This window comes from Heterocephalus glaber, unplaced genomic scaffold, assembly GCF_053883595.1.
Source record: "Heterocephalus glaber isolate CG9 unplaced genomic scaffold, H.glaber_assembly_v1.0 deba00001146, whole genome shotgun sequence".
Classification (NCBI taxonomy): Eukaryota; Metazoa; Chordata; class Mammalia; order Rodentia; family Bathyergidae; genus Heterocephalus; species Heterocephalus glaber.
The window spans coordinates 1-26,721 of NW_028258203.1; the positions used below are offsets into that span (position 1 = coordinate 1).

General features: G+C 43.2%; 1 long non-coding RNA gene and 1 pseudogene across 1 annotated transcript; one reads left to right on the plus strand and one right to left on the minus strand.

Annotated features, from left to right (window-relative positions):
* Window positions 1-2,983: 2,983 nt before the first annotated feature.
* On the minus strand, window positions 2,984-9,281 carry LOC147828281 (uncharacterized). Its single transcript, XR_015451051.1, has 3 exons — window positions 9,036-9,281; window positions 7,735-8,735; window positions 2,984-3,851 (listed from the first exon to the last, which is right to left on the minus strand). It is a non-coding gene; the product is annotated as an uncharacterized LOC147828281 (long non-coding RNA).
* A 1,026-nt stretch (window positions 9,282-10,307) lies between these two features.
* Window positions 10,308-11,376, plus strand: LOC147828282 (ras-related protein Ral-B pseudogene; annotated as a pseudogene).
* Window positions 11,377-26,721: the final 15,345 nt, after the last annotated feature.

Genomic DNA, 26,721 nt, shown 5'->3' on the forward strand with positions numbered 1-26,721 from the left:
TTTAAAAAATGATTAAATGTAAATGTGAAATGAGGCACACTTTAAAGCAAATGCAAACTCTTTCTGTGTGTCCATGTGAAGCTTACCGAAATCCAGAATTTATCTGAATACAAAGGAAAATCTTCTCCACTGCCAAGGCAGAAATTCAGATTAAGAAGTTGAAAATAAAATGGATAAGAGGAGAACATAAATTTCAAAATGGTGAAATTTGAACAAGACAGAATAATAAATATAATCAAAATCTGTATCTCTGAAAATATCTACTAACTAGATCAAACCCTGGCCGGGGATTTAGCTCAGTGGTTCTGCTGCTTGCTCTGCAAATGCAAGGACCCAAGTTCAATCCCTGGTACCAAAAAAAACAAAAAACCAAAAATGAAACCCTGATTTGGACAGCAAAATAATACAATGAGAAAAAACCCTTTTAAAAATTGTTAAGAATACTAAATGGACATTTATTAAGAGTATTTTGTGACAATAAAATAGAATTGTAGGAAAAATGTAGTACCCTAGAAACATATACACATATATATGTGCATTACCCAGAGTGAATTCAAATAGACCAGTTGTGTTAAAATTCATAGTGGAGACAATGACCTGCTAGGCATCATCTTTAGGGAAGCAGGGGACAATGACCAGCAGACCTCGAGACACCCATGGCTTATCTGACTGTGAGATTCTTGGATGTCATCTCAAGTTTGTCATTTGCTTTCCCCTACCTTACAGGCATCATTAGGATAAAGGAGTGGCTGTGAGTGGAGGAATGAGGGGCTGGAGCCTCTGTCTGAGCCCAGGAGAGAGGGGACGCCTCCTTTGTGCTCCTGACCCTTCAGAGAGCCTCAGAACAGCAGGGAGTCAGCAGTGCAGCCTGGAGGAAGCCCCAGACCCTGTGAGGCACCAGGCATCCTGGTCACATGTACTGGGAGATGAGGGTCTGTGCAGCCAGAATATCATGGAGCAGAGTGGATGGGCCAGGAACCCAAGCCCTAAGTTGGGGCACACCGCCTATGGCTGACCTACCAGGCCTTGTTCCTGGAGCTGGACCCACTACTTCTTTCTCGCTTACTGGGGGGTGAAGGAGGATGAACTGCAAAGAGTCACAGTCAGCTTAACGAGTGGGCATCCAGGGGGCTCATGCCTCTTAGGAGGCAGAGGAGTCCCCGCATCTGGCTCATGTTGCTTTTATTCACCCAAACACAGGTATGAGCAATCAAAGTAGCACAAGAGTCACCTGCTTTCCAATACCCATTATACCTGCTCTGGTAAAGAACTTAAACTCAGCTGTCTTAACTCTTCTCTAGAACCTGCAGTGTGCAGTCACCCCTGAGCTCAGGCTTTCTCCTTTGTGCTCACAGAGGAAGCCAGTTAGGCCTCAGCTCTCCTCTGGTCTCCGGAGCAGAGGAGCAAGATGGCCTCTGAAACACTGTCCTTATCTCTGTAAGACCATGGGCCTTACCAAAACGCTCCAAGGAGCTGACTACACAGCAAAGATCACCCAGGAGGGAGCACACTGGACAAGTTGTGAAAGTAAAACAGACCTTTATTAGTCTGGCCAGATGGCACCCTCCAAGCAATGATCTTAGAGAGGTGGCTGGCTCAGAGCCTGAGGTCCTTTTATAGGAGATGCTAGAGGGAAGTTGGCAAGCAGAAATACAGGAGCAAAACACAGAAGGAATTTTTACAGGTTGTTCTTAAGATAACATGTTCTGTTATCAAGTTGGGTAAGCATGATGGAACACTGTGGACTCAACAGACCTTCCTGGTGCAACAAGTACATTCCTGGAACTCGATGTCCCCCTGGTGATCCATAACAGAAGCAGACAAGTTGGGGCCCTATTACAAAATGGAGTAACTGGTGTTCAGTCTCACATTCCCCACTGATTTTTTCCATGGCTGTGTAATCTTACACAGCATTATCTTGATATTTTTGTCTCCATCTCTGCCCTTCCTCGTCTAGCTCACTTAAAGGATGATATTTGGCCTGTTAATTCAGAATCATTAGGTGAACAGATCCTATCCAGGCCCTTACATAGGCCATAAGCTTATTAATAATGCATGGGCTGAAAGTCAAAGCTAGTAACAAGATTAACAGGGGTCCAGCAAGGACAGAAAAAAGGGTAGTCATCCAGGGAGACCAGTTAAACATTGACTGGAACCATCCCTCCTGTTTTTTCAATCTATTATAATTTTCTTGTAGGAGTTTATTTATGGTGGCCAGGGTTTCTCTTATTATTCCAGATTTAGTAGCATAATAGCAACATTGCTCTCCTAGGGCTGTACATAGCCCTCCCTCTTTCATAAACCTGAGGTCGAGTCCTCGGCAATTTTGAAGGACCATCTCAGCCAGAGAATCAACCTGTTTTTCCAAATGAGACACTGACTTGGTAAGTAGGCCTAAGTCTATTTTTACCTGTTGAGCAAGGGTCTTGAAAGTGGAGTCTTGCAGTCCTATTGCAGTTGCGCCAAGAGCTGCTGATCCCACAATGCCTGCTGCAGTTAACACAGGAATCAATGCTGGGTGGCGCTTCTCTCGGGTTTATGTTCTCTTAGCTAGGTATTCCCAACCCTGGTCTTCTCCATATATAGTGACTTGGGGTAAAATGTGGACCATTACGCATACATTAAGTTCCTGATTGAGGACTGTCATGGACAAACAAGGAGTTACTGTCCAGATAAGAAGATGTAACACTTGGAATTTTTAACACATAACCCTTTTCCTTTTATATCCCCAATTGACAACCTCAGTTGTTTTCAATCACACTCATTCTGGTCAGCTTCTGAGAAGGTGCTGTTTACTGTCAACCCTACATAATACGGGGGATGTGGACTCAAACACAGCCAACACCTTTGGGTAAGATTGGAGCTAGACACATTCAACAGGGTGTACATGCCATCCAGGGTTTTTAGGTATGGTTGAATTGGAGATTCAGGAGTAGCTAATGACACATTATAGGTTTCTTTTGTCTTTTTTTTCCTTGGGGCCTGAGACCCTATAGATGTTGCCTACCATTTTAGGCAGTACTATTACTGGGCTATGCTGGATGAAGAGGTCAGTCATGGGGTCCTTTCCCCCCACATAGAGTGCCACCATCCAGGATTTTCCTTTTTCCCAATCTTTATATGGATTTTGTCATTGTTTTAAGGTTAGCTTGATGGGATTACATTTTCCTTTGGAACATAAACCACTTGGTGTTTGTTGTTCTAAGGCCAAATACACATCATTTTTCCATGGGACAATAGATTCGCAACCCCAATGATAACAGTGGTTTCCTGTTCCCCCATTGCACCTTTTATTTTTTCCTATGGGGCAGGCATAAATATCTATGTCTTAGAGGTTTTTTCCAACTTATCATCTGTCCCACACCTCCCTCCATGGCCCCCTTTACCCGTCTTTCCAGATGAAACTTTACCCTTTGAACCAGCCCCCCCCCACACCACTAATGATTGAAAGCCCCAGAGCACACAGGTCTATAATAAAATGGGGCTATCAGTAGTAATGGTGGCAATGTGAGCTCCCGTTAAGGCATTTTTTAGGGACCAAGTCCAGTTCTGGGGAGTGTGGCTGGACACCACCAGCTGGCATCCAGATCCCTGTTCCATTGGGGCTGGTAAGAACAGTACCCCCAAGAAACCCCATATTGTCCAAACTAGTCTTTGATTGATCTTATCTTGAGGGGGTCCTTTGTGTTCTGGTCAATCTGCCATGTTGACATCGCTTCCTCCGGGGTGCCACCTTTAAATGGCTGTGGTGGATCCAGGCAGAGTGTCCAGCTACCTTCACTGCTGAGGGAGACACCAGAACAATGGGAAATGGTCCCTTCCAGCAGGGTTCTAGGGTCTTGGAGTCAAACCTGTGAATGAAAACCAAATCTCTCGGCTTATAGGGTAAGGGTTGCAAAGGTTTTTCACTAGGACTAGGCATAGTTTTTCTCCATTTGTCATGTAGCTCTGATTGAAGCTGATGGACTGCTTTTAGGGACTTAAGGAGTTGGAGGTGGGAAAGTTTTTCCTTCAACTCCAAATCAACCAGAGGGACGATCGGGGGAGATCACCCATAAATGATCTGGTAGGGTGACAGATTTAGGGGCAGCTTAGGGATACACTGGGTATGAAGGAGGGCAAAGGGGAGAAGTTCTACCCAACCTTGTTCAGTCTCCAGGCATAATTTAGTTAGTACCTCTTTTAAGGTTCAATTTGCTCTTTCTACTTGTCCTGAACTCTGAGGCCTATAGGCACAATGCAAATTCCATTTTATCCCTAAACCTTTACTGATGAATTGAGATAATTTAGCCGTAAAGCCTGGGCCATTGTCAGACCCCAGGGCTAAGGGCAAGACAAAACAAGGAATTATTTCTGTCAAGAGCCTTTTGACAGTTACCTCGGCTGTCTCTCTCTTAGTAGGAAAGGCTTCTATCCATCCTGAAAAAGTATCTACAAAGACTAATAAGTACTTGAACCCATACATGCTGGGTTTCATTTTGGGAAAATCCAATTCCCAATGTTCTCCTGGAGTTAATCCTCTATGTCGGACCCCGGGAGGTCCGGTCACCTGGTTTGCGTTTACCTTGATACAGGTGGGGCATCGTCTCACTAGGTCTTCGGCCTTTTGTGCCATTCCCTTGCTGACAAAATGGGGTTGCAGAGTGGCCATCATTCTTTTCTCACCAAGGTGGTGGACCCATGCAGTTCTTGTAGCAGCGTGTCTGCTACAGCAGCTGGGAGCACCACCTTTCCGTCCTTGGTCGTCCACCATCCATGATTACCTTGGGTCCACCACTTTTTGGTCATTTCCACCGTTTCTTCATCTGTGTACTCTGGTTTCTCTGGCAGCACTGGTGCGGGGAGCAGAACCATCTGTTTTCCCACAGATTTTTGGGCAGCCTGTTTCGCTGCCAGATCAGCTGCATTATTACCAATCACCCCAGGGCTAGCCCCCTTTTGATGCCCATGGACATGGATGATAGCAACCCCTCGGGGCAGCCAAATGGCTTGTAACAATGTCAATATCTGTTGTATTTTTAATTGTCTTTCCTTCAGTGGTCAGTAGCCCTCTGTTTTGATAAATCTCCCCATGCACATGGGCAGTGGCAAAAGCATAATGGCTGTCAGTGAAAATATTTATCCTTTTACCTTTACCTACTTTCAGAGCCTTGGTCGAAGCAATCAACTCAGCCTTTTGTGCTGATGTCCTTTGGGGCAGCACTTGTTCCCATTCGACCTGTTGGTCCTGGTTGACCACTGCTGTCCTGGCATATCACACTCCATCATGGACGAAGCTGCACCCATCAGTATACAATGTGACCTCCACCTGGGGGAGGGCCTGGTCCATTAAATCTGGATGCCTTCCCCATAAATTTTCAAGCTTCTCAAGGCAATCATGGATGGGCGTTTGTTCATCTGACTCTGAGAGTAAGGTAGCCGGGTTCAGGCTAGCGGTGGTGGCAAACTTGATGTGCAGCTGCTCAATAGGAGTCCTTGGTATTGCAACAATCTGGCATTGGATAGCCACTTGCCAGGGGAGCTGTTTGATAAGGGCTCAATGGCATGGGGAGTGACTAAAGTCAAATCCTGTCCAAATGTCAGTTTGTCAGCCTCTCGGGTTAGAACAGCTGCTGCTGCTACAGTCCTTAGACAGGTGGGCCACCCTCGGGCCACTGGGTTTAGCTTTTATGAGAGGTACGCCACCAGCCACTTCCATGGTCCCAAAGACTGAGTTATCACTCCCTTAGCTACCCCATTCTTCTCTGCTATATATAGAGTGAAGGGCTTGGTTATATCTGGCAATGCCAGGGTTGGTGCCAATGCAAGCATAGTTTTAAGCAGTTGGAATGCCTGCTGGCAAGCCTCAGTCCATTTGAGGGGCATATCTCCCCCTGCAGTGGCTTCATGCAAGGGTTTGGCAGTTTCAGTAAAGCCAGAGATCCAAATTCTGCAATACCCAATCACCCCTAGGAATTCACACACCTGTTTCTTTGAGCTTGGTTCTGGAATCTGGAGAATTGCTGATACCCGTGATTCTGCCAGCCTCCTCTTCCCTTCCTCAAGAATATAGCCCAAGTAGGTTACTTTGGTCTGGCAAAGCTGAGCTTTTTTCCAGGACACTCAATATCCCAGGTCTTGGAGAACTTCCAAGAGGCCTTCGGTGGCCACAAGACATTCTTCATTGGTTGAAGTTGCCACTAGGAAATCATCTACATATTAAAGAATAGTTGCATGGGGAAAAACTCTCCTTACCACTCATAAATCTTTGCGGAGAGCTTCCCCAAACAGAATGGGGGAGTTCTTGAATCCCTGTGGCAGCTGGGTCCATGTCAGCTGTCCAGTAGTCCCAGTGTCTGGGTCTGTCCATTCGAAGGCAAAGAGGGGTTGGCTCACTGGTGCCAGAGGTATGCTGAAAAATGCATCTTTGAGGTCTAGTACTGAATACCACACATGGGCAGGAGGGATGAGACTCAGCAGAGTATAGGGGTTTGGTACTGTTGGTTGGATGGTCTCCACCTAGCTGTTCACCTCCCGCAAATCCTGTACCAGTCTGAAGTCTGAGGTGCCAGGCTTCCTCACAGGAAGCAGGGGTGTATTCCAGGCTGACTGGCAAGGGACCAAGATGCCGGCCTCTTGGAGTCAGTGGATGTGCTTAGAGATTCCCACCTTGGTCTCCAGCCAGAGGGGGTATTGTTGCACCTGAATGGGTGCAGCAGAAGCCAGCAAATGGACCACCACTGGGGCATGGTGGTTGGCCAGCCCAGGTGGATTGGTTTCAGCCCATACCCTGGGAAACTTTTTCTGAAAGTAGTCCCATTTTTGTTCGGGGTCTCTGCACCCTCCTTTAGCAATCTAAATTCATCTTCTAGGGGAACCGTCACCATAATGGTGGAGGGTGGCTTAAGTTCGAAGGACCCTCTTTCAGGCTCAAAGAAAATAATAGCCCCCAACTTTTGTAGCAAGTCTCTTCCCAGCAATGGGTATGGGAACTCAGGGATAGCTAAGAAGGAATGGGAGAAGGTGTCTTTTTCTAGATTCACAGTCCATCTAGTGGTCCAAGGGTAGGAGGCTGCTTTTCCAGTGGCTCCAGTAACGGAGGTTTTTGAGGAAGTGAGGAGTCCAAGGGGGGTCTTCAAGACAGAGTGGGCTGCACCAGTGTCCACAAGGAACTGAACATCTGTTCCCTCTATCTCCAAAGTCACCATAGGCTCACTAGGGTTGAGCAGCCATGAGCCTTGGCCCGATCAATCTTCTTCATCTACTAAGAGGATTCCACCTTTTTTCCTTTTGGGCCTCCTTTTTTCTTTTTCTTTTTAGCTTTTCACAGTCCTTTTAGAAATGGGCCTTTTCCTTACAATAGGCACATTGATCTTTCTCTAATAGGGGTCAAATCTTTCCCTTGTTCCCTCCCTTATTTCCGGGTCTTTCTTTCTGGACAAATCCTCCATTGGCCAAGGCGGCTATGGTCACTTTTCCCAGCCTCTTGGCCATCCTCTCTTCTGGGGGATCTCTGTTGTTAAATGCCTTCATGGCTACACTCATCAACTTTTCTCTATTCTCTCACTCAAATCCCTCTAGTCTTTGCAGCTTCTTTCTAATGTCTGGGGCCGAATGGGTAACAAATGCCAAATTTATTGCCTGCTGATTTGCAGGGGCGTCTGGATCGATTGGAGTATATGTACGGTATGCTTCCAACAGATGCTCCAAAAGGGCAGAAGGGGATTCCTCTGATCCTTGAAAGACCTCACTTACCTTGCTCAAATTGGTAGGCTTCTGAGCGGCTCCCCTCAGGCCAGCCAGGAGATGCTGGCGATAGTTCTGGAGAGCTTCTCTCCTGCCCGAGGTATTAGTTTGCCAGCAGGGTCGGGTGGATGGGAGTTGTGCTTCAAGACGGGCTCGCTGTTGGTCATCTAGGGGGGCTTCAGGTCCACCTAGTACCGACCTCACAGCTTATCCCTGGATCCTTTACCTCTCCTCTGAGGTAAAAAGGGCCTGGAGGAGTTGTTGGCAATCATACCAAGTAGGATCATGGGCATGGAAGATAGACTCTAGGAGGGATATTAGGGTTTGAGGCTTCTCTCAGAAGGGAGGATTTTGATGTTTCCAATTATATAAGTCACTGGTAGTGAAAGGGATATAAACATAGTGACCTTGTTCTGGCTCCCGAAGGGGCAAGAGAGGGGCCGAACAAGTTTCCCCAGTGGGGACCTCGCAAGGTTCATACACAGCCCCATCTTGCATGTGTGGAGGAGAAGTCACAGAGTCTGGGGACTGGGGCCCCTCAGGGAGAGGATACAGGGGAGTAGGAGCCAAATGTTGAACAGATGGAGGAAGGGAAGGATTTCAGGGTCTAGAGCAGGAGACATCTGAGGGGGTGGAGGATTCCACATAGGGTGGAGGCCCTCCCAAGGGGTCTAGGGGGTCAGGTTCCTGTGAGAGTACCGGCTTGGGAGCCTGGGTCTTAAGTACCTGTGGTCCTTTTGGGGCAGTGACTAAAATGCGAGTGTCTGTTTGAAGGGAACAGTGCTGCAGCCAAGCTGGAGGTTCCTTACAAGCCCGAACCCAGATGCCTATGTAGGGAAATTGGTCTGGGTGGCCAGGGCAACTGGTGATCTTGCCCCAAACCACCTGGCAAATACTGAGGTCTAAAGTCCCTTTGGCTGGCTATCCCACCCTGAAGGCTGGCCATTCCAGTTGGCACAGGGAGTGGAGTCTTTTGGGAGAAAATTTTACCCCTTATTCATCTTCTTGTTCTGGGGAAAAAGCCAATTTAAAATTAGTGAGAAAGTAGTCAAGCGGAGTGGACCCAGTAGAACAAGTTCCTCCCATTACTTTGCTCCTGATAGGATTGGAAAGGAAAAAAAATGTAAAATCAGACACACAACAAACAAAACACTAACATACAAAAGACAAGATGAATGGGCCCCATGAAAAAATGAAACTAAATCTTCCCTTGTTCCTCATCAGGAACCTCAGGGTCAGGGGAGGCTTCCCAGCTCATCAGCCACCTCACTTCTGACTTAACAAATGGTTGCAACTGGCTGAAAGCTTACCTCCAGAGGTTTTCTGAGGTCTGTGCCTGAGAGTCTCCTGCTGGATCCCACCACGAAGTCTCGGCCAAACCAGGGGTTGCTACCCGGGGATCTCACTGGGGCCTCCAGAATGCAAGACTGTGGGCCTCACCAAACACTCCAAGGAGCTGACTACAGCAAAGATCACCCAGGAGGGAGCACACTGGACAAGTTGTGAAAGTAAAACAGACCTTTATTAGTCTGGCCAGACGGCACCCTCCAAGTAATGAGCTTAGAGAGGCAGCCGGCTCAGAGCCTGAGGTCCTTTTATAGGAGATGCTAGAGGGAAGTTGGCAAGCAGAAATACAGGAGCAAAACACAGAAGGATTTTTTACAGGTTGTTCTTAAGATAACATGTTCTGTTATGAAGTTGGGTAAGCATGACGGAACACTGTGCACTCAACAGACCTTCCTGGTGCAACAACAAGTACATTCCTGCAACTCAGTGTCCCCCTGGTGATCCATAACAGAAGCAGACAAGTTGGGGCCCTATTACAAAATGGAGTAACTGGTGTTCAGTCTCACAATCTCCATCAGAAATGTCAGCTTCAGTAATCTTCCTGATCATATATAAATGTGGAGATGGATGTCCCCATTTACTTTGGCACATCTATCCTTCTAATAAAGGTCCTGCAGGACAGAATTCATGGGCTACTCTTCCTGATTAAGGCCAACCAGGCATCTGTCTCTGGCAAAGAGAGAACAAAGTTAATTATTGTTGTGCCAACAAATAGACAGTGAGTTAAAAGTTTGAACGCCAAGCTTTTATTTCGCCAGCCAGGGTCCAATCTCAAGGACGCAGCCCCAGAGAAGGAGCCCAGACTTCTTTCAGCTGCAGTTTTTAAGCAGTTTCAGAACCAGGAAGTCCTCTCTCCTCTCCCCCCTCCCCTCTGGGTGGTTGACAGGCGCAGTCACAGAAGCAGAACGGCCCTTACAGGAACGGCACATTTTGCAGTTTTTCTCGGAACACTTATCTTGACAACAACACTTATCTTGATAAACTACCTGGGGATTCAGGCAGAGGTCAGTGCCATGCATAAATGGAGATTTTACTGAAAATGGAGGCACAGAGGCTAACGTGACTCAGGCCTCACGTTATGACCTTGGGAAAGTGTTTCTCAGCCCAATTTATTAAACAGCAATGAACACCTACATTGCAGAATCGGAACTGAAAACCATACAACTTCTAACACTTGGCAAGAATTCAACAGATGACAGAAACTTAGCATTTCCTGTGATGCTTACCTAGTAAATCATTAAGACTGAAATTGCCAAGGGGTCTGGCCCAGGAGGGGGCGGGACGCGCTTAAGAGTGGAGGGCCAGTGCAGACTGGTGAGGCAGCAAGGTCGCATGGGAGGGGTCCCAGCTCTCCACCTGGGTCTTCTGTCTGTGCGTCACCACCTCAGAAAACAGGCAGGATGGCTGCAAACAAGAGCAAGGGCCAGAGCAGCTTGGCCCTGCACAAAGTGATCATGGTCGGCAGTGGTGTGTCGGCAAGTTGGCCCTGGTGCTTCAGTTCATGTGTGACGAGTTTGTAGAAGACTATGAACCTACCGAAGCTGACAGTTACAGAAAGAAAGTGGTTCTTGATGGCAAAGAAGTCCAGATCGATATTCTGGACACAGCTGGACAAGAAGACTATGCCGCCATTCGAGACAACTACTTCTGGAGTGGGGAAGGATTTCTGGTTGTGTTTTCAATCACAGAACACGAATCCTTCACAGCGACTGCTGAGTTCAGGGAACAGATCCTCCGAGTGAAGGCTGAAGAGGATAAAATTCCATTGCAGGTCGTGGGAAACAAGTCTGACTTGGAGGAGCGGAGGCAGGTACCCGTCGAGGAGCCCAGGAGCAAAGCAGAAGAGAGGGGCGTGCAGTATGTGGCGACATCAGCCAACATGAGGACCAATGTGGACAAGGAGTTCTTCGACCTTATGAGAGAAATCAGGGCAAAGAAGATGTCAGAAAACAAAGACAAGAATGGCAAGAAAAGCAACAAGAATAAGGAAAGCTTAAAGAAAGACGCTGCCTGCTGTGAAGACCAAGCTGGTGGTGGGGCCCATTGCTCGGAGGACATGGGGCTGGGCCAGGAGCTGGGGCTGTGCTTGACCTCTAGTTGTACTTCCTGCTCTCCCCAACCTGTTCACCCGCACTTCTGTACATGGTGAAAGCACTTGTGAATCAGTGGCTGGCAGAAGAAATAAGCCCTTGTCCATGCAGTGGACTGGCTGCTTTGTCAGGACCCTCCTCGGAGCTTCTGCTCTCCTTCCCTCTTTCCCTCCCTCCAGACAGTGTAGGTATACAGTGCTGTAGGCAGGAGACAATCAAGGATTTTTTTTAAAGTACTGTAATAATACCTTATTTTTCTCTAGTTTTATAACTTTGCCATCTTTTGTTTTGAAATAAAGTTGTCTGTTTAGTAGGTTTTTGAAGAGGACTCTCTGACCCTTTATTGATTTAACAATAGCACTCAGAAAAAAATCCAGCAAATTCTAGTGACACTTGACAAGTCCCAAAACTTTTTAGATAAGTTTCTTGGCAGTTCCCGGAGAATCTGAAGCGTAGCTAGGAAAATGAACTTGAATTAGCCCAAATAGATCAACACCAGAATCTAGTTGTAAGTTATTCTCTTCATATTTAGATATTGGCCAGTTACAGTCTGCATTGGCCCTTTTCCTCCTCAGTCTCCTGATGTTGTGTAGGAAATGATTTCAGGGTGGTGGGCTAAGTGAAGACACGAGCAGAGTATACTTTATAGATGACACACTGTTGCAATCAGATCCTTGTCAACCCCTTTGGTGAGCACTCTCCTACCTGCTGACTGCCCGGCGCAGCTCCTCCTCACCTATCCTTAGCCCTGACCTGATCTACAGAACTGCTTGCAGAGGTCCAGTGAGCTGCCCCTTCTTTTGTTCAGTGTCAGATGAATCTTCTGAAAAATGTGATGACTTAAAATTGTGTCCTAAAATCATGAAGCCAGAGCCTGTGCCCAACCTGCTACCTCTCATAGAATTGCTCAGTAATTCTAAATTTACAATTAGAAGAAGTGGGGAAAGATAAAACCATTGCCCCTTTACCGCTAAGAATTGGCTGCTGTTTCTAATGTGATTCTCTTCTGAGATAGTTGTGTAGTTAGTCAGAAAAAGATTTGTATTGAGGAGAGACCACTCATTCTTCTTACTGTATCAGTATTCTAAACTCAGCAATCAGAAGTGTTCTCATCAGGAAAGGATTACTGTGACCAAAGCCTGGTGGGCAGCACATTTCCCCCATTTTTCAGAAGTGAACATTACATGTTTAGGTGCCAAAAGTGAATTGGGGTGGGGAGAGTAGGAACCTGTAGAATTTATGGTTATTACAAAGACTGTGGAAATTATGGTGTGACTCCTGGAAACCAATCTTGCATCACCTCCCAAAGAATCATGGGCCTTTTTGAATAAAAAAAAGCAAACACACACACACACATGCACGCACACACACACACACACACACACACACAAAGACTGAAATTGCTTAGGTATCAGTTTCTCTATCAAAACATTTTTGGGATGTTTTTACATTATTTAAAATAGTTCAGCATTTCTTTATAATTTTTGACCAAAGATAAATCTTTTAGATGGTGTTTTACTATGATCTTGGCTCATGAGATGTTATTTTATTCAAAAGATTAAAATTAAAATTTTCCCTTGAAATAGGGAACAAATAGCATTATTAAAAAGTTTGAGTCACTTTCACATCTATTATATAGTGTAAGTTTTAAAGAAAGGTATTTAATTTATATCAATATATACATTTAACATTTTCAGCTCTCCCTCCCATGGATTGAACCCAGGGCCTTCACACAGAGCTACATCCCCAGCCTTTTTTATTATTTACTTTGAGACAGATTGTCACTAAGTTGCCCAGGTAGGCCTCAAACTTGTGATCCCCCTGATTCAGCCTCCCAGAGTGCTGGGAGTACAGGCACACACCACTGTGCCATACCTGGGATTTTACTTCTTATACTTTAGTGGATTGAACTGCTTTCAAAGATATGAACACATTCCATATCAAAGCTTGGTGCCCTGTGGCTGAAGATGTAGCTCAGTGGTAGAACAACTGCTAAGCATGTGTGAGGCCCTGAGTTGACCCTGCTGCAAGAAGAAAGAGAAAAGACAGGAGGAGTTGTCATGCTGAAACTGCAGCAGTAACAACATCAGAGTGTTTGTCAGTGGGGAGGTGTGGTGCCACTCTTCCTCCTGCCTTTCTGGGAAAGACCCTGGATGGCTATGGTGCTCCTCCATCTGCACTCTGGTAGCCCTGTGCTGTGCCTGCCTTCAGGGTAGGATCCCTGGAAGGGGTCCTAGTGTGGAGTTCAGCCCCTCTGTATTTGTGGTCCAGCATGCCTAGTTACAGTTAGCACTACTCCAAACTAACACGGCTTCTGGAAAGCTCTTCAGTAGCATTTTACTCCATCCAATCAGTTGTTATTCTAATGTGCTCAAAGAGAAGGTTATATGTTCACTTGAATTAACAAACAAAAGTCTCAACAGCCTTAACACCTTTGATAACCATCAAGTATTTTATAATCTTCCAAAAGAATTGGAACTGAGAATTTCCTGGCCGGGCATGGTAGCACATGCCTGTAATCCTAGCACTTGGGAGGCCAAGGCATGAGGATTGCTGTGAGTTTGGGGCCAGCCTGGCTTACATAGTGAGTTCAAGCCCAACCAGCATTACAATGAGACCCTGTCTCAAAAAATCTAAACAACAACAAAAAAGAATTTTCTTCCACACTTCAGAAGCCTGAACAAGTTTGCGAGAAGTGCCGTGAAACTGGTTTTGGTATAGTTGTATATGGGTGTAGGTCTATTGTGATGCTCAGGGAGGCTGAGGCAGGAAGGTCGAAAGTGTGAGCCTCACCCAGACAATTTAGTGACTCAGCAAGTTGTTGTCCAATACTACAAAAATAAAATAAAACAGAACTGGGGAAATAGCTCAGTACAAAAGTCTGGGTTCAATCCCCGGGACCACCACCAAAGAAACAAGTGTCACGATAAACACTTGAGATTCAAGATTCTGTTTCTGATAAAACTTATGAATCAGGATCTATTTGTGCCCTCAGTCCTAGCAGAAAGAGATGACAATTTCTAAAGTTCTAAATATGTGTGTATGATTTCATTGTCAGAGTCAGCTCAAATAGTAGTGACAGCAACTGGGAAGAGGAGCAAAAGAGTGCAAAAACAAATGTAGTAATAATTTTAGAATTAGTGTGCTGCTTCCTGCCCCTAGGCCTGTAGAATCTTATTAATGTGTTATTTAAATTAGTTCACAAGAGTAGATATACAAATTGTTACATTTTATGCCAATTATAGTTTTTTAAAACACCTGTTATTGTAGTACCTGGTAAAGAGTAGCCAACAAGCAAAACAGAATAATTTACAAATATTATGTATGAAGACCACTACAGAAGTAAACTTCTGAATATGCTATTTCAACAAACGCCCTGGTGTGGCTGTTTCCCAACGACTCTGCTTACATTTCATAATTGCAGTGACTCCGTGGAGGATTTCACTGGAACATGCTACATTTCAAATTCCCTTTTAGTTTTCCCCCAAAAGGAAAAAAAATCAATACACTTGCTACATTTTAGATCCTAATAATTAGGAAAAAAGTCTTAGACTTTGCTTTTCTCCTTTATAATTAGGAGAAATGATGGAGATACTAGATTTGGCAGTTTAGAAAAAGCATATTGAATAGGGGTCTTTTTAAAAAAAAAATAAAAAGGGACATATTTGAACACGTTGATGCTAAGATCACTTCACTCCCTTTTCTAAGGTGGACTTATTAGGCCAACCCAGATAGTTTATTTTAGGAGAGTCTGTTTGGTTTTCATGTGCCATTTAAAGAATCTATTTCATATTTCTGGTCGGCCATATCTGAGGAAATTTCCTAAGAAATGGAGCAATTCTGTTCCGTGGCTCAGTGAAACTGGCGTGTGGCGACAAGAACCACCTGCGGCCTCATAAAGCCGCTTAAGGATGGCGGGCTCTGCCTGCAACCAAGACCGTGGCGTGACCCTGAGGCGGGAGTGAATAAGGTTCAGGAGGGTTAGCTGAGTGTCAGAGCTGCCGTGAGATGACAGCAAAACGAGGATCAAGACTGACTGTGCCTTTGCTGCAGACCGAGGAAAGATAGCAAAGCACTGTTTTGTGACATCTTCTTTTAATCAACCGATAAGATCGTGTAACGCTCATGGATTGATTGCAGCCTGAAGATAATTAAGTTTCATTTTATTGGATCATTTGAGCTAGAAAATGAGATAGTGGATTCAGAAACTACCATCTGCATTGTGAATAAAAATTCCCTAAATCTCAAGTCTAAGTTTGTCATTTCTTTTGAAAGATGAAGTTTCAAATATACCTTCGTAGATCTGGCCTGCCGAACTATTTAAGAATACCACATTGCCCGGTTTAACCACCACTCATATATCCATTTTAAGCCACCCATTAAATTATAAAATGATTAATTGTAGCTAGTTATTTTGTACACAAGAAAATGTTTAGACAATAACATGACTGACGTTAAAAATTGTATTATGGGCTGGGAATTTAGCTCATTGGTTCTGCTGCCTGCCTTGCAAGCATAAAGTCCTGAGTTCGATCCCTGGTACCAAAAAAAATAAATAAATAAAAATTGTATTACTTTTTAGTAGTTGACTTTACCCTATTAGAAATCAACTGTGGTATTAACTTCATATTAGATATATGTGTGAACATTTAATACAAATGCTTTATCAGGTAGTCCACATTTTACATGATGCATATTTAAAACCTTTGTATTTTTCTGAGGATGATTGCTACTTTGATAGCTAAATAGATGTCTCTTTTGAAGACATGTAAATAGTATAATGTTTAAAGTTTTATTATAACTCAGCAATGTTTTAAATGCCTTTAAAACTTTAGGTGGGGGAAATAATACTAATATCAATATGTATTATTAATATTCAATAATTTGCAATAATAGTCACAGTGTATTTTATTTAGACACAAATAAAAGTCCCACATTCTATTAATACTTTACTGATTTGGGGAAACACACTTTCTCAACCTTAGATCATAGGCAATAACTGGCAATGGACTATATTAGAGTGAGCTACAGCAAGAATTGCAGAGAGGAGAAAGGCAGTGCACTACACAGAACACAAACTCAAAACTCAGTGCCGGTGGGGCCAGGGATTTAGCTCGGTAGTTCTGGCACCTGCCTCTCAAGGGCAAGGTCCCGAGTTCAATCCCTAACACCAAAAACAACAACAACAACTCAGTGCTGGGTCACCCACTGAATGGCAATGCGCAGTCATGACAGGTTCAGTGTCTTAGGTTGAAGAAAGGCATGACCTGGATATCCTTGAAGAGCTACAGGAAATGTGGACCAGAGATCACTGGGTTTCTTATAAAAATATTTCTAAGAAGGTAAATTAACAGGAAAATAGATGTCAGAAAAATGATGTAGTTTTTTTTTAATCTATCTACTTTGTATTCTATTAATATATCTATCTATACAGCCATAGAGGTACATTCTTACACCTCATGATTTATACATTTAAGTGTAATATGTAAAATATTAAGTTGGAACTGAGAAAATAGATGGCAGAGATATTTAAATCTTGCTCTCCTATGCAATGTTTTGACTGAAGCACTTAATATTGAGGCTAAAGTACTGTTTTCTAATGCTAAAACTTTAATTTTGTTACATGAATCAGCTGGAGATGGGATTAGGCGATAGATGTTTTATTTACCATAAGAAACTGCAGTTAACATCTTATTGATGTAAAATGTGATAAAATGGCAGTTCTGCAGATGGATGAACTGTGTCAAGAACACGGAGCTGGGGTGCTGGGGCAGGGGGCAGGGAGGGGCCTTTCAGAGTTCCTGAACTGGAATAGATGCCCCCTCTGACAAGGCTGCTCTGCAGCCTCAGAGCAAAGTTTGCAGATATTTCTGGCCTCGCAGTTACAGATCAGAGATGCTACTGGCATCTAGGAATCAAAGGCCAAGGATGCTGCTATAACTGCTCTCCAGCTGTCAGTTGTCAGTTGGACCTGGGCAGATCTCTGCAGCACTTGAGGCCTCCATTGTATTGTCTAATCTGCTGAAGGGTTTGACTTCCACAAAATTAGAAAATGGCAGTAAATTGCAAAAGGTGGTTTCTAGTTTTTAAAGTACTCCCACTATCAGGAGAGTAGTTGTACACTGAAACCGAGATGCTAAAGATTAGTGTAAAAGACTATTTGCTGTTTCTAAATAAATTGAGGATAGGCTTGGCACAATGAACAGAAACTGATAGGATTTGGGTATCAAGTAGTTTGCGATATATTTTACTATAAATGGCTTGATCATAGTTTTAGCGCAATCAAGATCTTAAGAAGAGAATTCCATTGCTTTGAGACTTTTATCTTGTAAAATAAATAGCAGCTTTTTCCTTCTATAAATTTGACTTTGATCAAGCTGCATTCTCAAATATTATGTAACCACATCCTAGTGGTACCTTGTGTCATCCAGCTTGTCATAAATCATGCTGAACCACATCTTGCTGGGCTTTCCATGGAATTGGTTAGTTTGGGCAACACTGACATTATCATTTTTTTTTGGTACTGGGGATCGAAGTCAGGACCTTGCACTTGCAAGGCAGGTGCGGGGCCACTGAGCTAAATCCCCAGCTCATCATTTCCAATAATTGCTCTAACACTTGTTGTAGTGAGGCTTCATGGTTTATTAATCTTTTATTGAAAACACACGAAATGTGCACATTCCAAACGTATATACTGATAACAAGAGTAGAGTGATTAAGAAAAAATATTCATTAGTTATACTACAAAGGACAAATCCTCACCTTGAAGCTGACCCTAAGCCAGTAACCATGGGTTTAATTATAAAGAAAACCAAAATAATAACAAGCTTTGAAGTTATTCTCATAGGGTTATGGCTGTGTCTAGAGGTCCCCCTAAAGCTTCATGCAGTCATAGGTGGGGCTTTTTCAGAGGTGGCTGGATCTAGAGTGTGATGCTGGGATTAAGGTTGTATGATTGTAAATCAGTCCACTGAATGGTTTGTCACTGCCCTAATCCAAGTAGCCTAGATAGACTATAAAAGGGGCAGAAAAAAAGCTGCTAAGATCCCTTGCTTGCTTGCATTGCTGTCTTCTGCCTGCCATGAACTGTTTCTCCTCTGTGATGCCCCTTTGCCAACCCACTCTGCCTTGCAGCCCGCTGTTTATGGACTGAAACCTCTACAAACTGTGAGCTATGTAAACCTTTCCTCCTTTAACTTTGGGCATCAGGTATTTTATCTCAGCAATAAGTAACTAAGACAGATAAAAATAACTTGATGAAAACTTGTAAACATTCAGATTTATTTTGGAATTTAATAAATCTTAACTTTCTGAGACTGAAATTCCTCCAAAATATGAGGCTTTTATGTAGTTTGCCCTCCATATTTGTGGATTTAACCAACATATGAGGAAAGGAATTGAAACTGTACTGAATGTGTACACACTTTTTTGTCATTGTCCCCTGAACAATAGAGTATAACAACTATTCACATAGTACTTACACTGAGGAGAGTAGAGATGATTTAAAGTATGCAGGGGGATATGCATAGGTTCTGTGTAAATGAAACATATGAAAGACTTGAATATACATGATTCTGGTATCCAGGAGGGTTCTGCAACAATTTCCCCACTGATGCCAAGGAAAGATAGTAAACAACTTGGCTGCCTGGGTAACCACACCTGAGTTGAGACTTGTTTATCTGGAAAATTAATGAGCAGGGCCCGCAGCAGCCATTCTGTGGGGGCAGCGCAAAGGGGTCAGAAAGAATCCCTCTGGAGGCTGAGAAGAGCCATGGCCCTGAGTGAGAGAGAGGGACGTCTAAGCTACACAATGGAAATGCCAGGCCCCCATCTGACCTTATACAGCTGTGCCAGTCCTGGGTTCCAGCAGGATGAATTATAACAGTGGTGATCCATCTGCTATTTCAGAGAACCGTGAGGATTGATTGCTTTAGGCTTTGGCTGGTTTTCAGAGAACAGGATTCAGGTTCCAAAGGGCTCTGCCTAGAAGAAAGCCAGCGGTCTCTTCAGGCAGCCATGCAGCAGCGCACCAGCCTCACACATGGCAGAGTGGATGTTGCCGAACAAAGCTGCGGTGGCCCTCCAGAGCTGTTGGTTGCCATGAAGCTGCTCATCTTGAGAACAACAGATTTGTCACTGACCTAATTACTTTGGACTGTGAGAATCTATCACAGATCAGCCACAAAGAATTGTATGGCACCTATCATGGTTCTTCCATTTACTGAGTCTATCTTATCTTTGAGGCATTGTGGTTTAATTTTATAAATATCAGCTAAATCTTTTTCAGCTGTTCTCCCTCACTGTACTTGTCTATGCAAATACTGAGCTGAGCGGATAAGTTTAAATGTTCAGTACCATGCTTTCTCAGCATGACTGCAACTATGTGAAAATCGGTCCACAATTGATTCATGCATCTGTCATTAGCAGGATTATAAAACATGTAATGTATTTTTAAATAGGAAGCCCATTTTTCACTCTATTTCAATTTATTCTATATTTTTTACTTATGTGAATTTTCTTGGGAGGAGGCTGCAGCTTGGCGGTGACATAGGAGAAATATAACTCCCAACCTGCTAAATGTCAGATATGCTGAGTTTTTGTACCATGACATTGAAGAATGAGTTCCAAAGGACAATAAAGGTTAAGAGTAGGAAAGATTTAATGAGAGAGTGCCTGAGACATAGGAGGGATCCAGAGTGGGTTGCCACTGAGGCCTTTTGTCAAGGGTAATTTATACAGCAAAGTCATAATGTGGGTAATTATGGATCAAACTATGATCAATCTATAGGATTCCAACTGTACCTACTTATCTAACATTGATCCAATAGGGAAGCACAGCACATAGCAAGGGTATATGGCTGACATCATTAACCTTGGCTTATCGATGACTTCTAAAACAAGAATGGTAAAGGCTATTACTTTACCATTAGCCAGCAACATATTAAAAGAGGAAAAACTGAAAGCATTTCCCCCCCCAAAGCAGGAACAAAACAAGGATGTCCACTAGCACCTCTTCTATTCAACATAGTACTTGAAACATTAGCCAGAGCAATTAGGCAAGATAAAGAAACAAAAGGGATACAAACAGGAAAGGAAGAACTCAAATTATCATTATTTGCAAATAACATGATACTCTGCATGGAAGACCCAAAGAACTCCATCAAAAAACACTTAGAAGTAATAATCAGCTTCAGCAAGGCAGCAGGATACAAAATCAACACTGAAAAATTATTAGTATTTGTGCACATCAACAAGGAATGGGATGAGAAGGATATTATGAAAATGACATTCACAGTAGATTAAAGACAAATGAAATATCTAGGAATTAACCTAACCAAGGAAGTGAAAGGCCTCTACAAAGAAAACTACAGCACCCTGAAAGAGACTGAAGAGGACATCAGAAAATAGGAGGATAGACAGAATCAAAATTCCTGGGTAGGCAGAACCAAAAGTTATACAGATTCAATATAAATACCAATAGCATAATTACAGATCTAGAGAAAATAATCCTAAAATTCATATGGAATCAGAAGAGCCCTGGAAAGGCAAAAGCAACAAGAGCAAAGCAGGCCTTACAATACCAGACTTCAAGCTATACTAAAAGCAATAGTGATAAAAATGGCATGGTTCTCGAAAAAAACCCAACATGTGGATCAATGGAACAGAATCAAGGGTACAGAAACCTCACTAGATACATTCAACTATCAGATCATCGACAAAGGGGCCAGAAGTACATGTTGGAGGAAAGACAGCCTATTCAACAAGTGGTGTTGAGCAAAATGGTTCTCTGTGTGCAGAAGAATGAAACTGGACCCTTATCTCTCACCATGTACAGAATTAAAACCAAAATGTATCAAAGATCTGAACATCCAGAAACATTAAACCTTCTGGAAGACAAAATAGGTAAAAAATACTTGAAGACATAGGTGTAGAAAAAGATTTTTTAAAACAGAATCTCAATTGCACAGGACATAGCAGCAAGAATCAACAAATGGCATTATATCAGACTAAAAAGCTTCTGTACAGTAAAAGAATCAATCAGCAAAGTGAGGAGACAACATACAGAATGGGAAAACATTTTTGCCAGCTACTCAGACAGAGTTCTAATATCTAGAATATACAAAGAATTTAGAAAGTTAAACCACCTAAAAGACCCAGTCAAGAAAATGGCAGGAGAAATGAACAGATAATTCATAGAGGAAGAAATACAAAGTGGTCAACACGTATGAAAAATGTTCAACATCTCTGGCCATTAGAGAAATGCAAATTGAAACAACCTTATGAGTCCATCTTACTCCAGAAAGAATGGCAATCACTAGGAAATCAAGCAGTAAGAAATGCTGACATGGCTGTAGTGAAAAAGGAACCCTCCTGCACTGATGGCGGGAATGCAAACTAGTACAACCCTTACGGTCTTCCTGTTCTTGTGACGTTTCACCCATCTGTTCCCCAGGCTGCTCCAGAAGTCTTTTGAGGAGTTCTTTGGGCAAAGGTATACTGTTCTTCCTCTGTTGTAATTGATCATTTTATGAATTCCAGTCCCAATCCTTAAGAAAATTTTTCTGATATTTTGTGTTTTGTTACTTTCTTATAAACTATCTATGCCTGACATGTTTAAGATCAAGTGAGTAAAACACAACAATTGGCCAGTGCTTTGTGTTTCAAGTGACATCATAGTTGCTACATAACTCATCAACATCAACTCTGCCTTTCATTGTAAAATGTGACCACTCCTGGCTTCATTTATGTTGAGGATTCACTATCAATCTTTTTTTGTTTATTTATTTTGAGACAGGGTCTTGCTATGTAAAGCAGGTTAGCCTTTAAGTCACTATGTAACACAAGCTGACCTTGAACTTACAGGATCCTCCTGTCTCAGCCTCCTGAGTGCTGGGATTACAGGGGTGCACCACCATACCTGGCCTTACCATCAACCTTATCATCATGGTGTCACATTGACAGTACCAATATTACTTTGATTTTCTTTGCCATAATGTAGTCCAGGTGAGCCTGGAACTCACTATGTAGCACAGGCTCACCTTGAACTCACAGGATCCTCCTGCCAAATTTTTGGATTCTTTTCTTTCTCGGTGGGTTTTTTGTCATCAAAGCATAGGCAATTTTGAAGGAAACTAAATCTCTTGAGTATCATTATTGTTCTAAAAATCTCAACGTCTCATCTGTCACTTCTCCATAAATCTTTTAGATTCTGACATTAGGACATTAGGACAATAAAGGCTTTTATTCAGATAGTGAGATGTCATGATAAATATATTTTTGAGTATTGCTGCTGATGGATGTAGAATATTTTCTTGTATTTCATTATTAGTGTATGTTAAAATGTCTTGTAGCAAACTGTCCATTACAAAAAGTTTCCAACATTGAATCACAGTGTTGGCATTCTGTCCAATAGATTCACCCTTGGAAGAACCTAATAACGTTTTCAGACCTAGATCTAACATTGTATCATTCAGGTACACGTGACCATTTTGTAGCATTTTGACTAATCAAATATTTATATATATATTACTGTTTTCTTCCTCATCGGAGTCAAGGTCTTCATTCTGTACTTCTCCATCTGTCATATCTGTCATATATTGCTAATTACTTTGACTTACATGACCAAGTCATCATCAGTAGCTGTGTCACCTGATGACTCACTTTCAACTTCCTCCCAACTTGTAAGAGTCGATTTTCATGCAGTGTTACAGTGAATTGGGCTAATTCTACAAGAAAAGTCAAAAGAAAACATTTAATAAAATTATAAATACACAAAAATGTAACAGTGCATAACATGAGTAAAACTCACCTATTCACACATTGACACACACTCATACACCTTCCCATTAATTATATCAAGTGAGCGAACACAAAAATGGTTTTCTGTATTGCCCCAGTGCAGATGAGATGCACAGCCAGGCTACTGTTATGCCAAAGTACATAGTTTCATTAGAAAAGTATGATATGGCCGTCTGTGACCCAGTTTGAGGAACTGAGTTAAAGAGAAATTTAAAATTCCATAAAACCAAGCTATCCCCTGCTAGGTATCTTCTCAAAAGAGCTTAAATCATCACACTACAGTGATACCTGCATACCAATATTTATAGCAGTATAATTCATAATAGCTAAATCCTGAAAGCAGCCTGTGTTGCCATCAACAGATGATTGGATGAACAAACTGTGGTATCTATATATAATGGAATACTACTCAGCTATAAAGAATGACAAGTTTGAGACATTTGTGGGAAAATGAATCCAACTGGAAAATATAATGTTGAGTGAAAGAAATCAGCCACACAAACTTAAATATTGTATGGTATCTCTCATCTGAGTGAGGCAAAGTACAAAGAAAGAAAATGGTATAGGATGGATAGAGAGGGACAAGAGAACAGATCTCTTGCAATAGGGAAGTGGTCCAAGGGAACCCAAGGGTGAGGGCTGAGGAGGAGGGAGGGGAAATAAGAACAGAGATGTGCGATGTTCAGGAACCCAACAACCCCAACTAATGTACACACTGCATGCCACAGCAGGAGCTGAGGCAAATCTTATCAGCAAATACGAAAAAGGAGTAGGTAAATCCGTGGGGGAAGGGGGTGGAAGAGAGAAGGGGAAGAGGATTCAAAGGAAAGCAAGTTTTAATGTGTACATGTAACAATTCCCAAGGTGGTTGTAAATTTCATGCATTGCAAACATGTAGTAAACAAACATGCAAATAAATAAATAAATAACCAAATGGATTGAAAGGGATGGTCCAGGTGTTTTAGTCACCCAGCTGGGTGTCTGATGTGTATGTGGACTTGTTTGACTGGGTGGTAATTATAGTATAGCCTCAAATTCTGCGATTCCCTTAGGGAAGTGTGCAAGTCTGGCCATTGTGACTGTGTAGAGGCCTTGCCTTCTTTAGATGCGCCTCCAGCACATTTTGGTGTCTTTCTTTTTTACTGATTTTCTTCAAAGCCCAGTCCCTCACTCCCTATATTAATTTCTATCTATCCCAGCTGCCCATATTAGCAGCAATTTCTCCTGTACACACTGGGGCAAGTGATCAGGAATGGGAGAGGCTCCTTCCCCACCCGCTCTATCTCAGGCTCTGAGAGGATAAGTAAGTGATTGGTGTTTGTGGCAGGAGTCTTCAATAGTGGACCCGGGCATGCCCCAGTCACTGCCAGGACACTGAAGGTTACTCCAAACCAACTGGAACAACATCTGCACCCAGAGCCAGTGCTGGTGCAGCTTGAGTCTGTGCTTGGCACCCTGGGCTCGCTTGAGCCTATACCCAGCTCTCACTGCCCTGCTCAAGCCCCCGACATGTCAGAGACTCTGACACCCAGCACCAGTCCCGGGTAGCCCGGGTTTACATGAGGCGCTCCGAGCACACGCGAGTGTCTGCCTGGTACTCCTGGACTGTGGCAGTGTCCATCCAGTGCCCAGCCCATGCCTCCACTCTGGGTGCATCAGAGCCCCCACCCTGCATCCTGCCAGAGTTCTGGCCACAGTCCCTGCCTGACAGCATAGGCCAGTCCTCTGCCCCGGCACCAGCAAAGTTTAAGGGCCTGCTTGTTTCATCCAGTGCTCTGGACACCTGTTGGACACCACTCAGCACCCTGTAGTCTCACCGGGCCCACCAGAGTCTCCCCGCATTAGTCCTGGGCACCCCAGACCTGGTCTGGGCACCCCAAGATAACATGAACCTGGTACCTGGAGCTGGCCCCATGGGCACGAGCACACACATCAGGCGATGAGCATTGGCTCCCAGCCAGCAGGAGTCCTCCACAGGAGGCTCAGACGCCAAGGCCCACACCTCTCCGCGGCTGACATCCCAGCATGAACAGTGCACAAATGGGATCATGGAGAGGGCTCTCCTTGGACTGAGTGATCTCCACAGAAATGCACAGACTCTAAGGAGAGGCAAAGCGGAATGTGATTTGTAAGGTTAACTGCTATTGGACCTAAAAGGAAACACTCTTCTGGACATACATAGAAAGGTTTTTTACTTATTCTGCATTTATTTAACCCAATTGTTTCTTCTCTATTGGTCTATTTTTATTTTTTGCTGTCTTCTCCTTTTGGTGGAGATTGGAGTTTGACCACTCATTTCCTTGTCCCCTTTCCCTTTCTACCACAGCGGGACCTCAGTTCATGAACTGAATTCTCTCCATGATTCTGGTTGCAAACTCATTTGGACAAGAACTGAACCAAATTCAGTGGTTAGGTTCAATGTTGACCTGATGGTAAAGTTTACTTCTGTTCTCCTCCAGTTCAGTTGTGCCCAGAATCATGGGGCGAATTCAGCTTGTGAATGGAGGCACCACTGTGCTACCTTACTTGACTTGTCTGAATAGTTCCTCCTCCTTTCTCTCTCCCCTGCTTTTCTCACTTTCTCTTTCCTCTTGTTCTCTCTGTGTTTTTTATGTTCTTTTCCTCTAGTTTAATCTGCACTCCCTGTTATTTATCTTTTTTTAATGAGCTATTCCTTGACAAAGAACTAATATCTAACATATATAAAGAACTAAAGAAAAAAACCAACTTCTCAAATTTAAAGACCCAACCCAGGGCCAGGGATTTAGCTCAAGGGTGCCAGCGCCTGCCTCATGAGTGCAAGGTCCTGAGTTTGATCCCTGGTACAAAAGAAAAAGAAGAGATCCAACCCAACTATGGGCATCTGAAATGAATAAATGAATAGACACTTCTCAGATGAAGAAGTATAAATAGCAAACAAATACATGAAAAAAATGTTCAACATCACTGGTCATTTGAGAAATGCAAATTAAAACAACACAGAGATTCCATCTCACTCCAGAAAGAATGGCTGCCATCAAGAAATCAACCAATAAAAAATGCTGGTGGGGCTGTGGGGAGAAAGGAACCCTTCTCCATTGTTGGTGGGAGTGTAAATTGGTGCAACCAGGATGGGAATCAGTGTGGAGATTCCTCAGAAACTAAAACTAAAGGCTCCATTTGACCCAGCCATTCCCCTTTTTAGTATCCTCCCAAAAGAGTTAAAAGTATCATACCACAGTAATATATACATACCCACGTTTATAGCAGCACAATTTACAATCGATAAATCTTGGAAATGGCTCATATGTTCATCAACAGATGAACTGATTTAAAACTTTGATATTTATATACAATGGAGTACTACTGTGCCATAAAGAAGGATAAACGAGACATTTTTAGGCAAATAGAGGCATCTGCAGGGCATAACTTTAAGTGAAATACATCATACACATAAGTTTAAATATCACACTATTTCTCTTGTGTGAGAAACTCAAAAGGAAAATGGTTGTGTTAGTTCCTTTTCTCATTACTGATACAAAATACTCCACATCCAAAGGTAAAGGGGGAAAGGTTTATTTAGCTTACAGTTCATAATCAGCTGGCTGCAAAGCAGCATGCCACATGGGAGAGGAGCAACAGTTTGTGGCAGGTGGAAGTTAGCAAAAGCAACAAGAGACCTTAATGGCACCTTTCTGCCTCTTTTTTCTTAAGCAGACTACTTAGGGTGAGTAACACTTACACCCTTTAATCCTTGTGCCCTTGAGCCTAGCACTGCACC